Raw genomic sequence first — 26,282 nt, 5'->3', positions numbered from 1 at the left:
TCTGTTCTTCTAAAGATAATATTTTTTCTAAAAAGTATTTAAGACTATCATGATCCATTTTTACGTTGAAGTGTCTTCCCATTAGGTAAGGTCACCATTTCTTAAGTGCATGTAGTATTGCCAACATTTCCTTCTCATAAATAGCTTGATTGAGATGTAGCTGTAAAATTACCCAATCGCCTACATCAAAATTCTTTCACTGCGATGTTGATCTTCCTGTTGTTTCATTTGATTCTGCACCAAAGTGGCATTTTCCTTTAAAAGTTGGAGAACTTGTTGTTGATGCTCGATGTGATCTTTCACTACTTTAATCTTTTTCTTATTGATATGTCCTTCTATCTTGAGAGTTTGAGGAGTAGTAATTTCTTCCAATGCATTACAAGATATGGTCAGATTCATTTCTTGATGCTCGATGTGATCTTTCACTTCTTGAACATTTTTATTCTTGATATGTCCTTCTATCTTGATAGTTTGAGAAGTGGTAATTCTGGCTAATGCATTACAAGATATGGTCGGATTCATTTCTTCTTTCTTGATGTGATCTTTCACTTCTTGAACTTTTTCTTCTTGATATGTTGTCCTTCTATATTGAGAGTTTGAGGAGTGGTAATTTTTGCCAATGCTTTACAAGATATGGTTAGGTTCATTTATTCTATCTCTGGGGTTGGTTCCTGGTGTATATCCTCTTCTTTTGACGTTTCTTGATCCTTTTCTTCCTCCTCTTCACAATCAATGTAAAATAATTTCTTCTAAGCACACTTATGACCTTTAATGTATTTGTATCACAATTGTAGCAAAGCCCTTTTGCTCTTTTTTCTTCCAATTGTTGTGGTGTCAGCCTTGTAGGTTGTGGAAGTCTAGGAGAAACAACACTTCCATCTTTATAGTTGTGAGGGGTAGACTTCCTTGTTGCCATAATTTTTCTTTCCACTTTTCTTGCCAACTTGAATGCATTCTCCAATGAATTAGGTTCCCAAAGGCGAACCTCATGTTGAATGTTATCCTTTAAATTCCCTATGGAGACATCAATCCTCTGCTTCTCTGGAATGTCATTTTCCCTTATATTTAATTTTTGAAAGTCCTAAATGTGCTCTGGCAATGAACACTTTTGTTTGAGATTTATCAATTGGCTAAAGAAGGTGTTTCTCTTTGTATCCTCATCATGTGCTATCATTTCCTTTGTGAAAATTAACCATGTAACAAGTGGTTTATGAGAACAAAGCCATTTATACCATAGAAATTGATCCGGTTCTAAATATGAAGATGTAATACGTACCTTTTGTAACAGTTGCACCTCATGTAGATCACAATATTGTTCCATTTATAGTATCCAATTTACCGGATCCTTTCCATCAAACTTCCTCATATCGTCTTTTCTTGATTTTGGGAGCTTGATATTGAAACAATTTTAACTCTGTACATTCAGATCTCCAAGTTCTGAAATTGTCTTCTGTAGTAGCCCTCTAAGTCCTCTTTCTAACCCCGAAAGTTTGATCAGAATTTGATTCTCCAAGAAAGAGTTATGCCCAATCTCCTAAGATGCCCTGATTATATAATGTTTCAGTAGAGTCAACTTGTACAACATGCCACGTGTCCTTTTTTGACCTTCAGATCTTAAAAATATACACAGAAAACTACAGTCCTTCCTCTTTCTATAACTTCTTATGAAATTTCAATTTGTTGCTCAGAGAGAAAGTTATGACGATTTTCCCAAGGTCACTTGTTTAGAATGTAATTCGGGATTCTGTAGAAACCCTAACTTCCTCAGATTATATCATCGAAAATATAGCAAAACAAGATATGAAATTCGGAACCGAGCTTCATTAAGATTTTGTCTCAAATGGGTTTTAATTTTAGAGTCTGACCCTTCATAGAAAATAATTACAGCGGACATTTCACAATGACCTGTTTGAGATGAAATTATGGAGCTTGCAAAAACCCTAACTTCATTAGATCATATCTATGAAAATATAGCAAGACAAGATCTGAAATTCAGACCCGAGGTTTAGATCGATTTCTTCTCAGATGGGTTTTTCTTTTAGCTTCTGAAACTTCGTAGTGAAAAATTTATAGCGAAAATTCCATGATGACCTATTTGGAGTAGCGAAATCCTAGAATCCAAAGTTCTAATACCAAATGTTATGAAACCAACTCACAAAAAGATAGAAAATAAACATAAAATCCTTAGAAATAAGCCTCTTCGAGGGGGCAACCTCGTTTACATTACATAAATGAACAACTCTTGGATGATACAAATGACAAAACCTCCTTTCTATATATATGAGTCTAAGGGGTCATAATATAATTAGAGCTGACATAACAATAGAAATGTAAGGGCACAATAATAACAATAGTGGGCTTCTATGGGGCACAATAATAACAATATGGGGAATACATAGGCACAAAAATATAATAAGGGGGTTTTACTAATAACAATAAGGGGTTACACTAGTAGTATAGGGACCTAACACATTAACCATGGATTAGAACATAATTGTAGTTCCCTTTACTGGATCTAGAAAATACCACAGTTAAAAAACCATCATGTCTAAAACCATGTGCAAAACCCATGCACAAAACCATAGGTAGGTTCGCATACCTATTATAGGGTCAATTTTTTTCCCGGGGCACTACCTTGGACGCCGTACAAGGGGTGGTCTGACAGGGGAGCCTGTTTCCCCTCTTGTGACCCCCTTGCTGCACCTAGTGCAATGAACAAGGTCGACTAGTGGTGAAAAAAATATAACACACACCCAACACCCTATAAGTTGAATTTTTAACTATTTGCCAAAAACTTTAGAACATGGTAAATTTCACATACGATGTCAGATTGAGGCGATTCAAGCATCATCAAAATAAAAATGATGAGAGCTACGATTTGATACCAGTTTTAGGCGATTTCGATCACTTTGATTTTTGAGCATATTTTGTTCCCCTGGATCATTCCTCCCTACTAGGAACTTTTGGACCACCAAAAGTATATTTTTACTCAACAAATAAGTGAGGATACAACTCCTTCACTTTCCCGATCTCAATCCACCTTGATTTACTTGGATTGGTACTCTTAAGCCCCATTCGAAGATACTCCACATTGCCTATGTGCGAAGTATTGATTCTCCTGTCAAGAATTGAGTCTTCCTACAACTCATATAAATATTCTGGAGAAAAATATTCAATAAATGGAATCTAAACATTCTCTTCATGATCATCAATCATGGAGGCTCATATAATACTCACCTTGAAGTCTTTCCTTCTTGAAATACAACTGAACTTGATCTTCCACCTGGAAATCATGATCAAATTGATGCTTGTCATGCCTTGCTTTGTACTTGGATTTTATTTTCTCAAAATGCTATTGTACTCTTTGATGCACTAGTTGCATTTGTTTAATGAAATGATTGGCTTTGTCCACATCACTATGTCCATATATTGCAAAATCTTTACCAAAGATAAAACACAAAGGAGACTTTGGAAAATAATCCAAAGAAGCTTCAAATGGAAATACTTGCGTAGATGAGTGCTTGGCATGATTGTAACATGTTGGGCATAATGAAAATGATCATCCTAAAGTTTAGGATGCTTATCATAATGTCCATGAAGGGAACACATTTTTTTACAACATGTAATAAATTTGACGCTCAAATTTCCATACAAATTGACTCATCAACAAGCCAAAATCATAAAAATGCTAAAGAGAACACTATTGCATATAAGTTATTTATTCACAACATTAGTTTTACAAAATACCCATCTGTGGGGATATGAAACACGTATAATACAAAATAAATGCAGTATTTAACTAGACAAATAGTCCAACCATTTCTTGCCCAACCAGGCTAGGGAGTTTTCTTTCTGCATTTCACTTTCATCTAGAGATGCTTCGGAAATGTTATGGTGTGCCTCACATGTTCTTCTTGTTAGTGTCAGTCTTTGCAGCCTTCCTCCAGTGATCAAACATGATCTTACACAGTGATTGTAAGGTCTTAAGGTCAAATTTTGTCATTTTAGTGAGTCTTCAAGCAAAATTTGGTCACTAGGCATTAGGTCTAGGGTTTGCTTTTACTCTTGTCAAAGTTGTCCAAATGTCACTCCATGTCACCAGCTGAGTCTACCATCACTCAGAGGGTTGTCATCATCATGTCAAGTTCCACTGGGTCATTTTACACCTTGTTCATGCTTTAGTTGCGCATAGGTAAAGTTCATTTCCCTCTCCTAGGGTTTTGAAGGCAATTTCTCTTGGATGGTCAAATCATCAGCAAAAATTGTATCCTAATGTTCATGCACCTTCCCCTATCCTTAATGTACCTTATTAAACACTGCCCATCACTGAGATCCCCCAAATTCCTCATTTTTCCACAAACCCTAGTTTCTTGCTACAACTTGGCAATTTTCTAAGTTGGGCCTGTGTTTAGCCCTTTTTGACCCCTTCCCCTCACTCAATATTTGAAATTCCATTTTCCCCTGCTTCTTAACACCCCCCCTACTTCCAAAAATTTTCTCAAGAATTTAGAAGCACCTTATCCTCTTCATTTCACTTCATTTCAACAAATCCCCTGTTCCACACATTGGGATAGGTTTTACTCCAATGATGTTTCTGAGCAATAAAAGATGAATTTGGGAAAAATCAGAGAGGTTTTTGTCCAAAATAAGCCAAGGAAGAAAAACCCCCTTCACTTTTTACACAGGTGTTGTGGTTTTAGATAAATGTCAAAAATACAGTTTCCTCGGGAGAATTGATGCACCTCCGAAATGACCTTGGGAAAATCAAGTTTTCTCCTAGCTTGGTTGGCCAAATGACTTTCTTGATGAGTCAAAGGATAACTAGACACAAAGATATTTCCAATGAGCTATCATAAGCTCAATTTGGAGATGAGGAAGTGCTTCAAAAGTTGACTGCAACAACACTTTGTCTTTAGGCAGCCTCATTTTGCAAATTTTGACCAGTCTTGGGAGATTTGATTTTTGACAGAGCAAATGAACTCCAATTAAAAAAATCTAGTTGTTTTGGAAAGTATACTCAAAGAAATTTCCAACGAGCTATCCTGCACCCAATTTGGACATTGGGAAGGCCTCCAAAAGTCTTCTGCAAAAAGTGCTATGCATAGGGTAGGTGGCGCGGTGCACATAACTGGCGCGACACATTGGGCTCAAATTTTTAGTGAAAATTTACACTGGCACAGCGCATAGAGAAGGCGCGGCGTGTTGGGCTTGAGGCACAACGCATAGAGCTGCTAAGGCTGATTTTTTTCAAAAATTTTCTCCAAAATCGCCCAAAACACATGGATGGCCATTGGTACAAGTAGGTTGAGCTTCTCTCATAGCTTTTCATCCCAAGTTGATGGTTTCTTTCATGGTGGTTGATGTATGGTGATTGTTCAAACAAATAAAACCGTACCTCTTCAAAATATTCTCAAAGGAAATTGTTGTGTAGGGTTAGTATTGACTGCTTTGGCTACCAAATACACTTACCACTCCCTTACCACTCCCTTACTCCATTTTCCTTTGATTTCCCTACTCCCTAACCTCACATACCCCTAAATTCATTAATCCCCTATCCCTATTCCCATTTCCAAAAGTTCCAAACATAAACTCCCAAACCCTAGTCCTATATAAAAGCTCCTAAATCGTTCCCTAATTCCCTGTTCCCTTAAATAAAACCTACCCCAACAGTCCCTAAATCCCTCACTGTTTCCCCCTCCACAGTCCCTTATATCACTGTTTTCCTTGGTGGCAAAAGTCAAACCACATCACAGCTCACCTATTTCTCATCAAAGTAGCTCCAAAACAGTTCATTCACTAGCAGTGATGGCATTTGATCCTTGATATGAGTATGAAGAAGAGACACACAGTGACTCACCAACAGGAGTACATGCACCCAAGAGACCTCATAAAGGTGGCAAAACATTCGGGAGAATCGCCAAGCTGCCTAAAGGAGGAGGGTGGAGTTCACTTCACTTGAGTAGGAGGTTAATGCCGATCAAGAGTCATGGCTTGAAAGAGCCAACATCCACTTAGAGAGACTGCTGGACAAGGCCGACAAGGAGAAGGCATTGCTGAGACACATGGCTTTTCATTACATGGCGAGGAACAAAGTTTGCAAGGCGCGAATCAGGAATTTAAAGGCAAAATTAAGGAAGGCATCAAAGAGGAAAAAGAGGCAAAAGGAGCATGATCAACTTTAGACATTGGCCGAGGCTTCTTTGGCCCATCATAGCACTTGATAGAGAAGACTCAGCCCAAATTTCAAGAAATTTGGAGCAATTTTTGCATTTTGGAAATTTTTTGCACAAAAAACAGAGTTTTCCTCCCTATGCGCCGCGCCACGTGGCGCTCGCTTTTGCTAGAGGGCTCTAAATCACAAAAACTTTGCATTTCTGGATTTTTCATGAAAATTTATGCTTGCCTACCTATGGCCAAGAAATTTGGGCAAGTTTTGAGCCCTCAAAAGGTCAAAAAACACTCAAAAAATGACCTCACTGCCCCTATTTTGACACATAGGAAGCAATGTTGGGAGAACTGACTTTTGGAGGGGCAAATGGAGGCCAAATTGAAACATTCCACTTGGGTTGAAAAGAAGACAGGTAGACCTTTCCAGCAAGCACACTTGGAACTAATTTGGACATCAGGAAGGCCTCCAAAAGTGGGTCCAAATAGGCGCTACGCATAGAGAATCAGGCGCTACGCATAGAGGAAAGATTGCTAGTTTGACCAAGTTTTGCTCTGTTTTTCACCCAGCTTCGCCTAGTTTGAATTTTTCACTTTCCTAATGGAAAATTTTTGATTGAATTTCATGTATATTGATGGGTCATGATGTAAATATGTCAAATTATCATTTGGTGAGGTAGATTCATCAGTTAAAAAGTTGTTTGAAACTGAATGAATCAGTTCCCTAGTTTATAGAGGCATGTTGTTATCTTGTCTAGTTTCTAGTTCTCAGTTTAGAATCAGTTGGATCAGCTCCTAGACTCATGAGCTCGACCCCTATAGGCAAGGAGGAGCTATTTTTGTCTATATTATGTTGTTTTTCAGTCATTAGCATGGTTGGATTCTTGAGAAATCATTGAGCTTCATTATACACTCATATTTTCATTTTGGCTAAGGAATTGAGACCAGGATTTGCAGCGCTCTTTGGGATTCATGTGGCAATTTGTATTGGTACAATGCTTATCTTTGTAATTTTGAATTTTTTTTATGTATGCCATCATCTATCTTATTTATTATGAACTAAATAAACAAGAGTGTAAGTAGAATTCATTGGAAGTGCAATGCTCTACTTGAAGTTTGCTTTAGTTGTTTGATGTTTTCAACTGTTTGGGAAGGATTCTTGATTACCCTTTCCCTCTTCAACACCTAACCTGTCTTTTCCCTCCATCTCACTAAAATTTAAGTGCCAAAACGATCACCTACCTTGCCCCATCGAGATCTTTGCAGAACTGAGCCTCAATCCCCGCACCCCAAAATTTGCCTTTCCCTTGATTGCAACAAAACCACCAGAAAAACTAAAATCAAATCATTGTATTTCATATATAGCCTAAAATTAGTTTTATTTCAGTCATCTCAAGCCCATTGATTATCTTTTGCTGAGATTGACCCGGAGAGAGCCCTCTTCTGTCCTCGTAGGGCTAGCTACAAGGCTGAGCGTGGTTTGATGTTGGCCCTGGATCCTAACTTTTCAGCCTGAGGTAAATCTAGGCACTAAAACTTCTGAATTCTCCTTCTCAAGTGATTTCATGACTTGTTTTTCCTTATTTTCATGAATATGTGGATGCAACTTCCAACATTTCTTGATCAAATGCCCACTTTTAATACAATGAGTACAAAACATTTTGTGAGCATTTCTTGGCAAAAATGTCTTTTAATTTGGAAGAGGATTTTCCTTATTGGTCTAACTTCCAATCGACATATCCATTTTCTTGACTAATTCTTTCCTTTTTTGGCACTTAGCTACACAATGGTTAGGTGTACGACAAAAAGTGCAAGGAAACACATTCCACAACATTTAATTCAAATCATCATGCTATTTATAGTCATAGAAAGCCTTTGAATAATCAAGGTGTTTATACCTCTTACGATTTTCCTTTTGATTATGAGTTTGGCAAGGAGAACTTGATTAGCAAGGAGAACTTGACTTAGTTCTTCCTTTGAAGCACTCATCTCTCTTTGGAGATGTTTTTCCAATAGTGTCATCATCATGATATGATACTCCTTCACCTTGCAACCATTCTTTCTTCATGAATTTCACACTTGAAGAATTCCTTGGCTTAGCAACCTTGGAGCATTCTCGAACTTCTTATTGAAAATATCCCATTCCTTCATGTTGAGGTTGTGCTCTCACCTCAATAGGATTAATGATTTTGTGACTATGGATTCCAAGACCCTTACCATTGTACCCCATTTTGGTCAACAATTTCACACCAATACCCTTGGTATGTTTCTCAAATGATGCAAAAGAAGCATTATCATTTTTAAGAGAAGGAATTGAAGATAAAGTTTCTTTTACCTCCTTTTATTCTTGCAACTCTTGGTCCTATTATTGAATCTTAGTCATATCCTCCTCTTTTGTAGACGAAGTGGTAGATGAAGATTCAATAAAACAACTCTTGTGATTTAACATATAAGCAATGTTATTGAATTGAAAAAGGGTACAAACATTAATCATCCCATGACCACAAACTTGTCGAGTCTTGGGGGAAGCTTCAGTAGCTAAACATTCCCTAGTTTTCTCTTCAATGACATTCTACAACATTAGGTGCAACTTATTCTTTTCATCCTCTGCTGCTTTGAGCAATCTTCTTAGTTCCATGTTCTCCACTTGGAGAGAAGAATTCATCTCTTCTAGTTCTAGGAGCCTTTCATGCTGCAAAATTTCACCCATGCTTGCGATCCACTCATAATCTGCTATGATACCAGTGATATGAAAATGAAAATTGATCATCCTATGACACTTTGTAAGCTTGATAAATTTGGGTCTTTAAATGGTCACTTGGATTGTAACTTATTCAAAGGTGAATAGTTAAGTTTTCAATGAACTTAAAGATGAAACAAAATCATATGCAATCCAACATGGTAAAAATGAACAACCATGTGATAACGGAGTTCACCCCTCCTAGGATACGTCTCTGGGCCTTGCTCTAATGGTTAGGTCACTTTATTGATCTCAACAATAAAAAGAGTACATTACAAATATTTGACTCATAGTGTAAACCTCCTACTAGAGTGGCACTTATTTCTCCAACAAAGAAACATTCTCCTTTAGAGAAATCTCACTCACAAGTTGACTCACTTTACAAAGAAATGATGACACCAAAAGAAAAGGACTCTCTCACTGAACGTTGAAAAAGGTCATTGTACTCATTCCGAGATAAGAAAGAAAGCACAAATTCAACTGCTTCATAATGAAGTGTCAAAATGGTATTTCCCACACTCATACTCAGAATAGATTGAAAATGGATGCTCTAATGAAGAAACAATTGTTGTAGATGCATCTAGAAGGCTGGGAAACCTTTGTGTATGCTCTTTCCATGCTAAAAAAGGTCTCTATATGGCCTCAAAAATCTAAACACAGTCTCTTTTTGCAATACAAAAGGACTTGTCTCTGCAATTTGTCCAACATACGAAGATAAAATCACAAAAATAATGCTTCCATTATGTTCATAACACCCAAAAACCCCTATGTAGGCTCTTCTTGGGCTCAGAAAGACTGAAAAATTACCACGTTAGGTATCTTTTTCCATTTCTTTGCTATCTGTCCTGCAAAATGACCAAAACTGCTAACTAGGCAACAAATCCTCTCTATTGGCAGACCGCTAAGCAATGAATCGACATGAGAGCGGCATAAATCTCACCTAAAAAGGTGTATTTTTTCGCCTCTTTAACCATGCCAATAAGGACTTAAATGTTGATTTTCCAACCCCATGGTCAGTCATATCGTGGCCATGTGGTCTTGGCCTAGCACCACACGTGGTCCCCTTCTTTGTTGGCTCTGTGTGGTCATTGGGACTGGGGACTAGGGCTTATCCGCCCGCCCCCTCCACCTATGAATTCACGATGGTCATGTGGGTTATTAATATGGCCTTGGGCTAGGGCTTACCGCCTATCCCGCCCCACTCCACTATCACCATAGTCATATGAAGTACTATGAAACTGGGGAGCCAGGGCTAGTCGAGCGATCCCGTTGACCCGACCACCCCCACCCCAAACCATAGATATGTTCTATGTTAAATATATTTAGCGCCCATAACATAACAAGGACTAATGTAGTGGTTCAGTGGTAAGTCGTTGTGTTGGCTAGCCAAAGGTCTACGGATCGAACCCTGCCGACGTCGTTCGACCCTATTTAAAAATTTTTGGCCAAAGAGCATAAGCCATGTGGCAGCCTCCCATTGGGCTATGTGGTAGCCTGTGATTGGCCAAAACCAAAACACACCAACCAATCAAATCTCGACACCTCAAACTATATGACGCTTCCATGTGGCAACATGTGATTGGCCCATACTACACATTGTACCTTCCCAATCAATTACTAACATCAACATGAATCATTGTACAAACTGCCTAGTCAGCAACCAAGTCAACCCTGCAAGTTGAGTTTTTAATTATTTTCCAAAAACTTCAGAACATGATATCTTTCACATACAATGTCAGATTGAGGTGATTCAAGTGTCATTGGAATCAGAACGACAATATCTACCATTTGGAACCAATTTCAGGTGATTCTGGGCACTTTGATTTTTGAGCATATTTTGATCCCTTGGATCACTGGTGCATGTGGTCAGGAAGAATTATACCAGTTCTTTATCTTCTCTTCCTCTTTTCGACTACGAGACTCACAAGGCTAGGAAACATTTAACTTAGCACAATACCTTTTGCACACTTCCCTAGGATCATACCTATGAAAGCTTATCTAACCAAACCTAAGGCTGAGAAGTTGATCTACTTCTGCTTCTACAGCCTTTAATCTCTTGAGCTCGAAGGATCCCACTTGTAGAGGAAAGGAAGGCCAAGGCACCTTCTTCTTCTTCTGCAGCAAATGAGAAATTACCGTGCTAAGATGATAATCTAACTCTTGCATGGCCACTTTATTTGTCACATACCTTAACAAAAGCCTTGTGGAGGTTTCTGAGAACCAACACTCTGAGTTATGTGCCTTAAGGTAGGGAAAACCAATCTGCTATCTCTACCACTACCTTCATAGACTCATGGGACATGCAAGGGGCTTCTTCCTCAAATATCATCTGATATGTAACCATGAATAAGTGCTTAGCAAGCTTGTCATATACTCCTCTATAACTGTACTCTGGCAATACTTTGCAATACACATGGATAGGGAGCTCTTTAGGGGTCCATTTCCATTATAAACCCAAGAATTCATGGTGAGGACATATTCCATCCAGTAAGGAGGAAAACATGTAAAATTGTGGTTGATTTCCCTGTGGTGGTTGTTTCACCCTATTCAAATTAGCTTTCAGTTGCTGGGATAATAGATGTGACCAATTGAATACCTTCCCTTCTGTGACGAGTGGATAAAGCATGAACACCCAACCTTCATCAAAGGATTCAATATTCTTTCATCCATAGATCCTAAAACACATAGCCATCAAGTATTGGGAAATTGTTTTGAGGGACTTAATCTTGTAAGTACTATCAAGATTTTGGCGAAACTTAGTTGGTTCCTTCCACCATGACTTGATAAATTTTGTAGTGTTCAAATAACCCTAAGCTGCATAAAACTGGGAATCCAAGTGCTACTCAGTCTTGGGAAAGATAATAGGAACTTCTATCAAGGTACTGTCAATGGCATCTTCAATACTAGTTTCTGTGACCTCCTTTGATGATCCCTTCTTTGGAGGCATGGTGTTGGTGGAAGACGAAACACTGACGTGTCTTAGATCTAGAGTACCTAGTGAATACGATGCACTCATGGAAACTACAAGTTAGTTACACAAGAGATCAACTAATCTAACAATTCACAAGTAGAAGAAAATCATTGAGAAGGGGGATTGTGCAATGCTGGGGCACAAGTGAGGTAGAGTGACCTCACTGGTCACTAGAAATGTGCATTTCACAACATCAAAAGAAGGATTTCATAGTTCTTGATTTCAAGGGAGGTTGGTTGAGGACTGGATATGCACAATTCATAGTTACTACTAGAGAGAGGGGCTTAGACCGCACAATTGAAAGGGGTAGAAGGTCCTCACTACTAGCTGTGATTATGTAATGTGTAGTTGGAGACCTAGTGATTGTGTAGTGCATACTTGTAAATGGAAAGAGGGAGTGATTGCAAGAATAAATTTCACAATGCACAATTGAGGAGGGAAGAAGGGTCTCAGGATTGCACAATTTTATCTGGGAGAAGGGAAGGCTCCAAATTTGTTAATTGAATAGAGGAAGGATGCAGATCAACTCAAGAATAATCCAAACAAGTCACTTACATCGAGCAAGCAAGATAATGAAAGGAAAATGACATGCATGCATAAATACAACCACCAATATTAATTACTAGGAGGCAGAAATACAATGAATGTGATACGACACTTGAAAATAAGTTCAAATGAATAAAATGACATTTGTTTAAGTTAATAATAGCATAAATGTCACTTGTTATAAGAAAATCAGGACAAAGTGACACTTGCAAAATAAAAAGTGACAAAAGTAAAAACAAAAACGACGAAAAGCAGCATTTGAGAAACTTACCCAGAAAAGCAGCGCAAATGGAATCCAAATCTCCTTGTGCTTATTAGAAGGAGTATAACTCTAAATACAAGTGTAAGAATGATATATAGGATATATCTCTTATATAGATAAGAACCCATGAGACTAGGGTTAGGGTTTCAGGTGCGCATGCCTAAAATAAAGGAGCCACTCCTAGTTAATAGACACAGGTCATAGGATCAAATTAGAAACACGTGCCACATTGCTACATGGAAGTGCGAACTTCTTAGTTTCTAGGAATGCACAATTAGTTAAATTTGGGAACTATGTAGTTCACTGGATGAACGGACTACATAATTCACTGAGACAAGGAGTTGTGTAGTTTGATTTCTTAGTGATTTTGCAATTTACTACCACAAAGGGTTGCACAGTTTCCTCTCACAATTGATTGTGTAGTTTCCTAACTCAAGGGATTGTGGAGTTCACTCCAAAAATGAGTTGTGCAATTCACTGTGATAGAGGATTTCAAAATTCCTCAAAGCATGGCATGTAATCAGTGCTAATCAAGGCAAGACTTGGCTTGTGTTCATAAGAAGTGTTTTATCTATTTTTAGGAATTGAACAAATATTATCAACAAGGACTGAATGTCATCAAGGAGTGCCCAAAAGTTGTTAAAAGAAAGCATAGACATCAAAAGATTAACATGAGAGAATGAGTCATTGGGACACCTAGTAAAACAAGAAGAAAACTTGACACAAGTTAAAACAACAATTCTTATGGTCAAAGGAAGGCTCCAAAATCAAAGCACAGGGAAATTTTTGGAGGGGGGTTGTAGCAGCTATAACAAGTTTCTTCCAAAATATTGAAGTGAACTTGGCATATCTATCTACAATTATTTTCTTGGGAACCCCATGCAACCTCACAATCTCCTTCATGGATATTTGAGCCACCTCACTAGTTGAATTGGTGGATTTTACAACCAAAAAATGATCAACCTTGCTTAGATTGTCCATGACCGCCATAATTGCATCATGTTGTGTGGAGGTTCTTGGAAAAATAGTAATGAAATCCATGGAGATCACTTCCCATTTCCATTCCAAAATGGGAAGGGGATGCAATAAACTTGATGGGTGTTTACATTCTGCCTTCACTTGGTGGCACTCCATGCATTTGGCAACAAAATTAGATACTTCCCTTTGTTTTTTTGTAAGTTCAATGTTGGTGAGGCTAAATCATGGTCATGTCCAAGAATAACACCCAAATAGGGTGGGGAATTGAACTGACGACTTAACATTGAAGAGTGCATTAACATCACACCCAATCATTGTCTATCCAAGACCCTGTGGAAAAGTACTTCCCTTTTCAAATTAGGCCAATAATACAACTTTTTGATGGCCATGAGGGTGTTTTGGTACCTTGGGTGTCTAGAATACAATTTAGCATGGAACTATCTCATTATAAGCCTCTTCAAATCATCATTCGTTGGCACATATATTCTATTCTTGAATGTAACTAGACCACATTTGTGAGATGATATTCCTCATCCTTTCCATCCTCACTATCTTGTTGTAGCTTTTCCCTTTTCTAATGATATTTCTTATCATGTTGTCCTACATTTTTAACCCATTGTCGTAGGTCAAATCCATAAGAGCTTATGGCTTCCATGTGATTTAATTGAATCCTTCTATTTAGTGCATCGAAAACCATGCTTTATTTTCCCTCAATGTACTTTATTTCAAAGTCAAAATCACTAAGTATGGCCAACCATCTAACTTGTATTGCATTCAACTTAGCTTTATCAAGCCAATATTGTAGTCCCCCATGATTTGTCATGAGAGTAAATATCCTACTGAGGAGGTAATGCCTCCACATTTTCAATGTATGAATAATGGTGGCTAACTCCAATTCATGAGTTACACAGTTTTCCTCATGTTGATTTAGCTTCAATGACTCATAACAAACAACTTGTCCTTCCTACATCAAGAATCCACTGAGCCCCTCCTTGTAGGCATCTATATAAACCAAAAAATATTTGTCTATATCTCCAATCCTTAACACTCATGCATTAATGCCAACAACTATTTCAATTGCTCAAACCTTATTGTACATTCAACTGTCCACTCTAATTTCCTTCCTTTCTTCTACAAGGAAGTGATTGGGTGAGATATCTTAGAGAAAATTTTGATGAATCTTCAGTAGTAGCCTGCTAACCCCATGAATGATCTAATCTCAATCAAATTTTTGGGTGTTGGCCACTCCATTATGGTCTTTATATTTTCCAGATCAATTTATATCACCTCTTTAGAGATGATTTTTCCCAAATAATGTATTTGTGATTCGAAGAAATCACACTTAATAAGCTTTGCATACAGCTTGTGTTCCCTTAGCAACTATAACATTGCAACTAGGTGTTGTTTATGTTCTTCTTCAATTTTTTATGATACCAATATATCATTGACAAAGACAATCACAAATTTTTCCAAGGACGCAACACAATGTTGATTAAACAAATGAAGGTGGCAGGGGCATTAATAAGCCCAAAGGGTACCACCAAAAACTCATAATGCTCGTATCTTGTCCAAAATGCAGCCTTATGGATATATTCTTCCTTGATGTGCATTGGTGATAGTTAGACCTTAAATCAATATTGGAGAAAACTATTGTTCCTCTTAACTGGTCAAATAAGTCATGAATCCATGGAAATAAATACAAATTCTTGATGGTAATCCTATTTAATTGCCTATAATCAAAGTACAGTCTGAGTGTACCATCCTTTTTCTTCACAAAGATAGCTAGTGATCCCCACATAGACACACTTGGCCTTATATAGCCCTTATCCAACATCTCCTTAAGTTGTAATTTTAATTCAACTAATTCAGGAGTACTCATCTGATATGGTTCCTTGGATGTTGGTACTGCTCTAGGAATCAACTCAATAGAGAAATCTACCTCTCTATGAGGAGGTAATCTAGGAATCTCTGCTAGAAACACATCTTCGTACTATTGTAGAACATGATATATTTTCAACATCTCACCCTCTTATTTCTCAACGCTACTATTGGATTTTTCATTTCTGGAAATTTGCACAACAAATAGAAGTAATCCTTTTCAGCGACTGTGTTTAACTTGTGTGGTTGTAACCGGCCTCACCAAAGTGGGCTTTCACTTCCCTTGTAATATTCTCCTCTCTCCAACTTCATCTAGGCATTCTATGGCCTTCCCATAACAATCAACTTTTATCTTGTGTGCATATATCCAATCCATGACCAAAAACATGTTATATGGACCCAAAGGAAGCAAATTAAGGTTTTCTTCTATTGGCACACAATTAAGCTCCAATGTACATGATTTCACCCATTGGCTCACCCTTCTTTTGGTTCTTGTTTCTAATCGAACCGGTCACGATTCTACATGCAATTCTTTGGCTAGTTAACATATTTCCATAAGCTCAAGAATGATATAACTATAGTTTGATCCAAGGTCAATCAAAATAGAAATAACCTAATTATAAAGCTTACCTTTCATCTCTATTATGGATACTTGGTGGTCTGCCTATCGACTTCCAACAATTGAAAATATTTTGGGCATGATTTGTACTATGTCTCTCATAGTACAAGCCTCTTGTGCATTATATATTCATGGTCTTGCATTTTTCTAATGTGGGAAATCCTTCTTCTGATGATTCTCTCCACATGTACAACATTGCAAGGGATCCTTGGCATCAAACCCACGCTACTCTCCCATAGGTTGGTGGGCACAACCTTTATTAGATGTGCTGAATTTTTGTTGTGAACGACTTGCATTAGATGCATTCACACTTTCTTTTTTGTCTGATATTTTCTTGTGCCATTTATTTTTATCTTTAATGCTACTCTTTATTTTCTAGTCACCCTTGAACTATGGCGTGTGTTTTGATTTTTCATAACAGTTTTCCAATGGTCTAATGGCATCATTCAATGTTTGAGGTTCATGAAATTCAATTTGGTCTTTGATGATAGGTTCAACCCAATAATGAGCCTTTGAATTTTGTCCTTCTCATCTTTAAGATATGGCACATATCTCAACATTTCCAAAAAATTGGTGGTCATGTATTCTTCATTTGTCATTTGTCCCATTCTAAGCTCATAAAATTATTTTGCTTTGCTATCATAGTATCTATCTAATATATATTTATTTCTAAAAATACCTTCAAACTCAATCCAAGTAAACCCCTCTTATGTTATGACTTTAACTTTCTTCAAATCTTCCCACCGTATGTCTGCTTTTCCTTTCAAACCATAGGTGGCTACATTTTCTTTCATGTTCTCGGAATGGTTATGGATTCCGAAGAAATTCTTGATTCCACGCAACCAAGCTTCTGCATATTCAGATTTCTTGATTTCTCCATCAAATGTGGATGGCTTTTCTTTCTTAAATACCTCTAGCACATATTCCCTTTCTCTCTTTCTCTGATGATGATGATGATGATGATAATGATGATGATGCCTCCTAGTAGTAGAAATAGAATGTCTACTAGAGTGATTCCCATAAATGTTAGTTCTTATTTCCTGGGTACTCAATGGTGTGTTCCCTATCATAATCTCTTCACTTTCCCATCTATGCCTCTTCCTAGACGTGCTTCCATCTGCCTCATTTGTTTTCTCTTCTAGTTCCAAAGTGTCATATCCCCAACAAATAAGTTTTGGTAAGGTGAAACTACAAAATTTTCAATTTTGATAATGAATTAATTTTTTGACTTAGGAGAAAGAGGTTGGAGGCATGAATTAATTTTGAGGAGGAAAAAAGGTGACCAAATTAGGAGAAATGAAATATTAAATAGTTGGTGGGTTGTGGGGCCACCTACAGAGGAAACCAACCCCCTTAGAGGAATTCACACCACATGAGGAAGAAGGCAAGGAAGGAATTCGTTATATTGGACCCACATTGAATATAAGGAGAAACAACTATATATAGGAGAAGAAAACTCATTTTGAGGGTGTTTGATTATGCATCTTTGATATAAAGTTTTCTTGAGCTATTGAGCCAAGTCAAAGGGTGTTGCTTAGCATAGACATTTCCAAGGAGAAAATCCAAACTCTCTTTTGGTGAACCCCGAGTGTCACCCTAAGGGAGAAATTGTAGCTGATCAAAGGCACAAATTTCTAGCTATTGTAAGCCATTCCAACACTACCATCAACCAGTGCAAGTTTTTCTAGAGGACACAAAGGATGATATCATGGAGTTGGGTTGAGGGTCGTTCTAGGAGAGAATCTCTTAGAGAATTTGTAGGGATCATCTTTGAAGAGGGATGCATTATCTTAGAGAGTTGAAAATCTGGATATTGTTGCTGCTATGAGATCCAAATTTATCTCTCCTAGGGCCTACGTAGGGGTCATTTTTGGGTAAAATTTGTGGGGTAGAATTGGAGCAAGAGTTGTGTTGGATTGGATTAAGTATTTCAATCTCAATTCTAGAGAGAATTTGCATGGGTTTTTCCAGCCATTGGAGAGATAAATCAAGGGAAAGCCTATATCAGTTCATTGGGTGGGATATAGAGCCAAACAACTAGGAAACTCACACAAATTTGGGTAACTCTAGGTGGTTAGAACTAGCCCAAAACATTTTTGGGTTTGGTCGATTTGGAATTGAGGAGATCAACCCTAATTTTGTATAATTTTTGGAGGAGATATGAGGCCAAATCTCAGTTTGACTCAAACAACAACAAAAATGATAATTATGAGCATATCATACAACCAATGAGCCCATTTTAGCATGGATATTTCTCCTTATTCACCTCGATTTTGCATGATTGCTATAGCAAGCCTAGGTGCAGTCATTCCATCTCACCTTGTACCCATTTTGTCTTACAAATTGTAATAAAATAGCTTAGAGATATTTCTCTTGTTAATGGTGTTCTAATATGTTACTGCATGTGTGAAATTTTTAGTTTCATGTTCCATTTGTTGTTGTAGCTTAATACATGTTCTTAATATTCATTGAATTTCTCTAAGTAGAATATTATAGTGGTATTAGAGCATGTTCTTGGCTAGCTGTGGGCTCAAGGGATGGTGACGACAGGGCCTTTCAGTGGATAAATTTACCATCACAGAGGTAGAGGAAGGGGTTGTGGTACAGAGGACGAGCCTAATAATTTATTAGATATAGAGTTTTAGAATGCCATATTTTTCATGGGGGACAACAATGGTCATGAACAACTAAACATGGTAGGCGTGACCACTATTGGAGGACCTGGTAAGATCAAACCAGCAAATTATGGGGATGATGAGACATATGATGGAACTTCAACCATAATATGCATGGAGGATCACAAGGAGGAACCAATGAGGGTGAAGGGGGTCCTCGAACAGAAGAGAAGAGCCATACATCAATGCACAAATTAACATCTCACTCACACCTATGGTCAGACTCATAGACCCACCATGCCTCACTTCACTAAGGAGCCAGAGTGTGAGAGAGGGGATGATGCATTCACAGAGATGATTAGCTCCTTCACATATTGGATTAATGAGTATGAGGTGTTGCATCCTAGGGTCAGGAGGACTCTCCCTTTTGCAGATTATTACAATCTAAAGGAGAAGTACAGGGAGGTGGAACTTCATCCATAGGAGGGTAGCAATATTAAAATTGGGATAATTAGAGGTTGGTAGGGAAGATGAAACTACCTAGTTTTGATGGGTCATCCAAGAGTTCAACAAGGGCATGGGTTCATAAGTTAGATACCTATCTTATTCTGAATCCTATGATGGAGACTGATGTCATCAAGTTTTCTATTCTACATCTAGATGGGGATGCATATGACTGGTGGTATCATGGGTTGATCACACTAGGTCATGCCTCCATTACCTCTTATATAGAGTCCACTCATAGGTTGGTGGATAGGTTTGATAGAAAATACCTGGAGCTTCATTTTAGGGAACTAGATAACCTGAAGAAAACATGCATCGTAGATGATTATATAGCTGAGTTTCAGAGAATTGTGGTGATGGTCTCAGAAATTTCTGAGGCGAGATTGATCATGCTATTTATCGAGTGGTTGATGAGCTACTAAGAGGATGGGTGTGATCATACATGCCACTATCATTGCAGGATCCCATTAGCAAGGAACATGACATGGTATACGTTGTCCTAAAGATGAGATCTCCAACACCTACTAGACCCACTTTCTCTCATAAGGGAAAGGACATCAGGCCTCCTAAGAAAGAGTGGATAGGGAGAGGGACAATTCGATGATGAGACCAGGAGGGACCTTAGGAGGAGGAAATTGTGTTTCACTTTCCAGGATCGATAGACACCCAAGCATCAATGTACCAAGGGAAAGGCCCACTACATTGAAGTATTTTCAAACAACAAGCCAAAGGAGGATGAGATAAAGCAGGAGCCAGATAGAGGAGATTGTGGACCTCAGGGCACTAGAGGAGGTGTCTCACCACCCCAACCTGTCAGAGGAGCATTTCTACCCATAAGAAGGGTTATTGCTTCATTTCAGGGAGTTTCGAAGTATTTGACACTGTGGGTATGGGGCACGGTATAGGGGCAATGAGTATCAGTGCAAGTGGACAATGGGGCTACACATAATTTTATTGATGCGCAACTGGTTGAGAGGAGAGACATTCAAATAGAGACCTTTGAGGGATTTCCATTGTTGGTGCTGAGGGAAAAGACTACGTAGTGTACGAGATATATTCCTAGCATGACAGTGACAATGGGGAACTAATCGATGATAGATCACTTCTTTGTAGTGCACGTTCCAGACACCAATGAAATTATGGGAGTTCAATGGTTGTAATCTTTGGTACATGTCACTACTAATTGGAAGAATTTGGATATGGATTTCATAGGCCCAGATTGGAAGCTTGTGGTGTTGAGAGGCATGCACTCTTACCCGAATTAGACAATATCAACACACAAGATGGAGGCTGATTTGAGACATGGAGACATAACGTGAGCCATAGAGTTTTAGATTTTAGAGACAGTGGTCCCATCACAACTGAAACATCCAGATATATTGGCCCTCTTAGAGAAGCATAAAGTAGTACTTGGAGATATTCCCCTAGGCCCACCTGATTGAGGATTTGATCACACCATAGCATTGGAGGAGGGGGTGCATGCAGTCATTACTCCTCCATATAGACATCTCAAGGCATACCAGGATGTGTTTGAGAGGGAAATATAAGAGCTACTAAGGTTGGGGCATATTAGGACCAGTTGGAGTCCCTTCGCTTCTTCGGTGGTATTGGTGAAGAAGAAGAATGGGACACTCCACATGTGTATTAACTACAGGGCCCTCAATAAGAAGATATTGAAGAAAAAGTATCCCATTATGTGCATCGATGAGCTAATGGATGAGCTTAGAGAAGATAACTACTTCTCTAAGATAGAGCATCCGATCCAAGTGAGGGAGAAAGATATCCCAAATTCTACCTTTCACTACCACTATGGGCAATTCAAGTTCTTGGTTATGGCCTTTGGGCTAACCTACGCACCAACCACATTTTAGTCTTACATGAACCATGTGTTCTGTTAGCACTCCTTAAATTTCTCCAGGATGAGGAGAGAAATCCTAGAGGTAACCACAAACCTCTTTTGGACCAAAATCTAGCCCTTCTGGTCTAGAGAGGGCTCTCTCTATAGACTCTTTTAGTCAATTAAACAACTGAGTTTTGAGATTTTAGTCTAGATCTTAAGAACGGAAGAAATGAATTTGTTTTATGTTTTTAAAAGTTTAATGACAAAGTGACAGAGACATGCATTGGGCATCCTTGTTTAGAAAATCTCAGTGATTAAAATGGGATAGTGAGAAGTTCTTTACTAAGGGCAAGATAGCCAACACTTTGGATCTTTAAAATCAGTTGTAGTATATGGTGGAGGAAAACAATATTACAGTCCACTAAGCATAAAACATCTAGGGATGAATTTTATACTCAGTTTCAGATGAAAAACATGAATATTATTTGAAAGGAAAACAAAGCACCTATCTTAGATGAAATCTGCTTTCATTAACCTCTTTCAAATAATAAAGACAATCGATTTATGAATAATTGAAAGAAATGGAGTATGAGTAAATGAAAGAAAAAGGACATATAATAATAGAGGAAAACACATCACCAACATATTTTTACACAGGAATCCTTGAAAGAAATAACTCTTGTCTTCTTCATTAATCATTGAAAAAATCACAACATTAAATTTTGTCTCTTATATTTTCCAATCAACCCTTTATTCATATTTTTTGGTGGTCTTAAATACATTTTCAACACAAGAGGCCCATATGACCATATACATTTCATCACTTATCCACTGAGTGGATCAAATCAAACTAACTTAGCAACATCATGTTTTTTTTAACAAGAAAAACTAAACAAAGCTAACATAAAAATTGCAGTTTTTATCTTTAAAAAAAACACAAAGTACTTTATCCTATCTCCTAGCTAATGGCCCATCCATTCATTTTATCTTTATCGCTAGCATCACAATATCAAGGTAGAAATATGATGAGTTGGAGTAGGACCCATTTGATGTCTCAAACCTTTCAAAAATTCAAATTCACAAATTGAATTTCAAAAAACTTCATAATTCTGGCAGCAAGAAATTGTAAAAATGGGTCTCCAAGTAACACCTGTAACTCCCAAACGGTAGCACCTGTGTAAAATATAAGATAATTTTTGTAGATGAGCTTGTTTTGAAGAAAAACCTCTCTTAGTTTCTTCAAATTATTCCCCATCTCCTTATAAAATCCTCTGCAAAACAATGACTAAAACAGACAATTTTCACAATCCGAAAAAAATGTTTTGAATATGCATTCGAATCTCCCGATCCATGAACTCTGTGAAAAAATTGAAAGCGATTATTGTTATTTTTCCCATGCTTAAGAAAAACCCATTTAATTTTCCCAAAATTTGCCTCCATGGGATCAAAAACTGTTCTGCAAAAAGATGGCTAAAAAAGAGTATTTGTGCAGCACTACGCAACGAGTCCAAGTAGCCCTCCATGCTCTGTTTTGTTACACACCTCCTCTGGAAAAATGGATCAAATGGGTAGGCTTTAAATTCCTATGTGGTGGCATCGAACTATTTTAGTAGGCTCTCTAACTCTTGAAAACCTCCCAAATGTTTGATACCCACTTGCGCAACGATTGTACATCGACCATGACTCCCATTAACTTGACACTCCTTCATGCTTTTGGTGAACCATTTATGAAAAAACTTGACTATGATGGAAGCAGAGTCATAGGCTCAAATTATTCAAAAACCAAAAATGAATGAATAAGGAAAATACATTTGATGTAAAAAATCATAAGACCCTAACATGTTCTACAAGTAGTTTCAACGATGTGTCCTAGTTTTCATTGATGATATTTTGATATAAAATAAGACCTTAGAGAAGCACCTCCAACACTTGGAGGAGGTATTGAGCATATTGGAGGAGTGATAATTGTATGCCAAAATGTCAAAGTGTGAGTTTGGACTGACAAAGATGTTGTATCTTGGACATGTGATTGGCGATGATGGAGTACAGGTGCACCAGGAGAAGATCAGGGCCATCTTGGATTGGTCTACACCTAGGAATGTGACCGAGTTGTGAGGATTCTTGGACATTTGCACATATTACAGGAGATTTGTGAAGGGATTTTCCCAACTTGCAACACCCCTCATATATTTGACAAATAAAGGGGCTTTTGAGTGGAAGAATGTTGCACAAGAGGCCTTTGAGCACCTCAAGAGGGTGATGCGTATCTACCCTATCTTAGCCCTACCATATTTATCACAATCTTTTTTTATGGAGTGTGATGCATCTAGAGAGAGATTTGGAGCCATTCTGACATATCGGCAGATATGAAATTTATTGGATGGTACTCATGGGGATGACATGTACTGGGTAATGGAAGAGATTATTTACTACAAGGACATGATTTATCTGGTGCTAAGCTCATAATTTAAGGAGAAGATGCTACACACAGATCACAACTCATCCTTGGTAGGGAACCAAGGGTTCCTCAAGACATATAAGGCCATTTGAGAGCATTTCACTTGGTGGGGTATTAAGGAAGATTTCCTAAGGCATGTATGAGAGTGCAGTGTTTTCCAAAGGAATAAGGGAGAGAAAACTCACCTGGATGGACTATTGCAACCTCTTCCTATTCTCGAGAGGAAATGGGAGAGCATATCGATGGACTTCATCACCGGGTTGCCAACAATTTAGGAGTGAGATTGCATCTATGTGGTGGTTGAAAAAATTATCTCACTTTTTTACCATTCGAACTGAATACTGAGCTTCACAGGTAGCTGAGTTGTTTTTCCTAGAGATGTTCAGGCTGCATGGGCTGCCTAGGACCATTTTTAGTGATCGAGACAACAAATTTATGGGAAGCTTATGAGAGGAGCTATTTTGCCTTGTGGGCACATAGCTTAACCCCAACAAAAGCTACCATCCCTAGACGGCTGGAAACACAGAGATAATAAATAAGTGGTTGGAGGGATACTTGTGAAACTATGTAACCAGGAAACATAGAGCATGGGTGAAGTGGCTGCATCTTGGGTAGTATTGCTACAACACCACATATCATATGTCCATAGGTATGTCATCCTTTTTTGCTTTATATGGTTATGATGCACTAACTTTTGCTAATATGGTCTTTGGTGATATCTGAGCCCCACAGACCAAGGATTAGATACATAAAAGCTAAGATATCGTTAGATCCCTTAAGGATAACTTGTAGATTGCACGGAACCAACATAAGTTGTATGAAGACAGGGGTAGAATAGAGTGGCATTTTGAGGTGGGGGACTTGTTTTTCTGAGACTTTAGTCATACAAGCAGTCCACAATAAAGAAGAAGGGAGCTAGAAATCTCAATCCATGCTTTCATGGACCATATAGGGTGACTAGGCGGGTAGGAGAAGTAGCATATGAGTTGGAGCTTCCACCAGGAAGTAGGGTACACAACGTATTTAGATGTCTCTTTCTTGAAAAAGGATTTGGGGCAGCAGGTGATAGCTACTACAGAACCACCACCCCTGGATGATGAGGGGAAGTTGGTTTTGATACCAGAGGCTATCTTACAAGAGAGATAAAGGAAGCTTAGGAGCAGGACTATATGGGAGTTCCTTGTCAAATGGAAGGAATTATCGTAAGAGGATGCCACATGGGAGGGAGAGAAAATTTTGCAGCACCAAAAACTATAGTTGCTTGATGACAATCAACATTTGGGAGGGGAGAATGTCATATTCCCAACACATAATTTTTGCTAAGGTGAAATTACAATTTTGAAACTTTGATAATTAATAAATGTTTTGACTTTGGAGAAAGGGGTTGGAGGCATGAATTAATTTTGAGGAGGAAAAAAGGTGTCCAACTTAGGATAAATGAAATATTAAATAGTTGGTGGGTTGTGGGGGCCACCTAAAGAGGAAATCAAACCCCTTAGAGGAATTCACACCACATGAGGAAGAAGGCAAGGAAGGAGTTCGATCTAGTGGGCCCATAAGGAATAAAAGGGGAAACAAATCGTGCTGCTTAGCACATGGATTTCCATGGAGAAAATCCCAACTCTCTTTTGGTGAACCCCAAGTGTCACCCTAAGGGAGAAATTGGATCTGATTAGAGGGACACATTTCTAGCTATTGTGAGCCATTCCAACACTACCATCAGTCAGTGTGAGTTTTTCTGGAGGTCGCAGAGGCAAAATTTGTGGAGGTGAGTTGAGGGTCTTCTTGGAAGAGAATCACTTAGAATATTTTCATGGATCATCCTGGAGGAGGGACGATTTATTTTGGAGAGTTGTATAGATGGAGATTGCTGCTCCTTTGAGAGCCAAAATGATCTCTCTTAGTGCCCATGTAGTGGTCATTTCTAAGTAGAATTCGTGGGACAAACTTGGAGCAAGAGTTGTGTCATATTGGAGCATGGATTTCACTCTCAATTTTAAAGATAATTTGTAAGGGTTTTCCAGCCATTGAAGGGAGAAATCAGGGGAAAACTTGTAGCGGTTGATTAGGTGGGATGCAAAGCCAAACAACTGGGAAACTACACAAATTTAGGTAATTCTAGGTGCTCGAAACTAGCCCAAAACATTTATGGGTTTGGTTGGTTTGGAGTTGAGGAGATCAACCCTAATTTTAAAGAATTTTTGGAGGAGATTTGAGGCCCAAAATCTTAGCTTTCCTAAAGCAACAACAACAATGATATTTCTGAGCATAACATACAACCAATCAACCCATTTCAACATGTGTATTTCTTCTTATTAACTTTAGTTTTTCATGCTTGTTGTAGCAAGCCCAGGTGCATTCATTCCATCTCACATTGTACCCATTTTGGCTTACAACTTGCGATAAAATGGTTCAAAATTGTTGCTCTTGTTAATGGTGTTCTAATATGTTACTGCATGTGTGAGATTTTTAGTTACCTGTTCTATTTGTTGATGTAGCTTAGTACATGTTCCTGATATTCACTGAATTTCTCTAAGTAGAATATTACACAAAGGGCTTTGCTTGTCTCTGTGACTAGCCCTAATCTCATGCTACCTCTGTCTTTGTATGTATTAGAGGCTTTGCAGTATAACTAAATTTACCTCAAATTTCCTCTCTTGAGCCCTTACAACCTCTAATTATCTGCCTTACACCTCCTAATCTTGA

Source organism: Pinus tabuliformis, chromosome 2_2, assembly GCF_031772625.1.
Source record: "Pinus tabuliformis cultivar Carrire ecotype Pingquan chromosome 2_2, CPIR1, whole genome shotgun sequence".
Lineage (NCBI taxonomy): Eukaryota > Viridiplantae > Streptophyta > Pinopsida > Pinales > Pinaceae > Pinus > Pinus tabuliformis.
Note: the sequence above shows the minus strand (reverse complement) of the source record.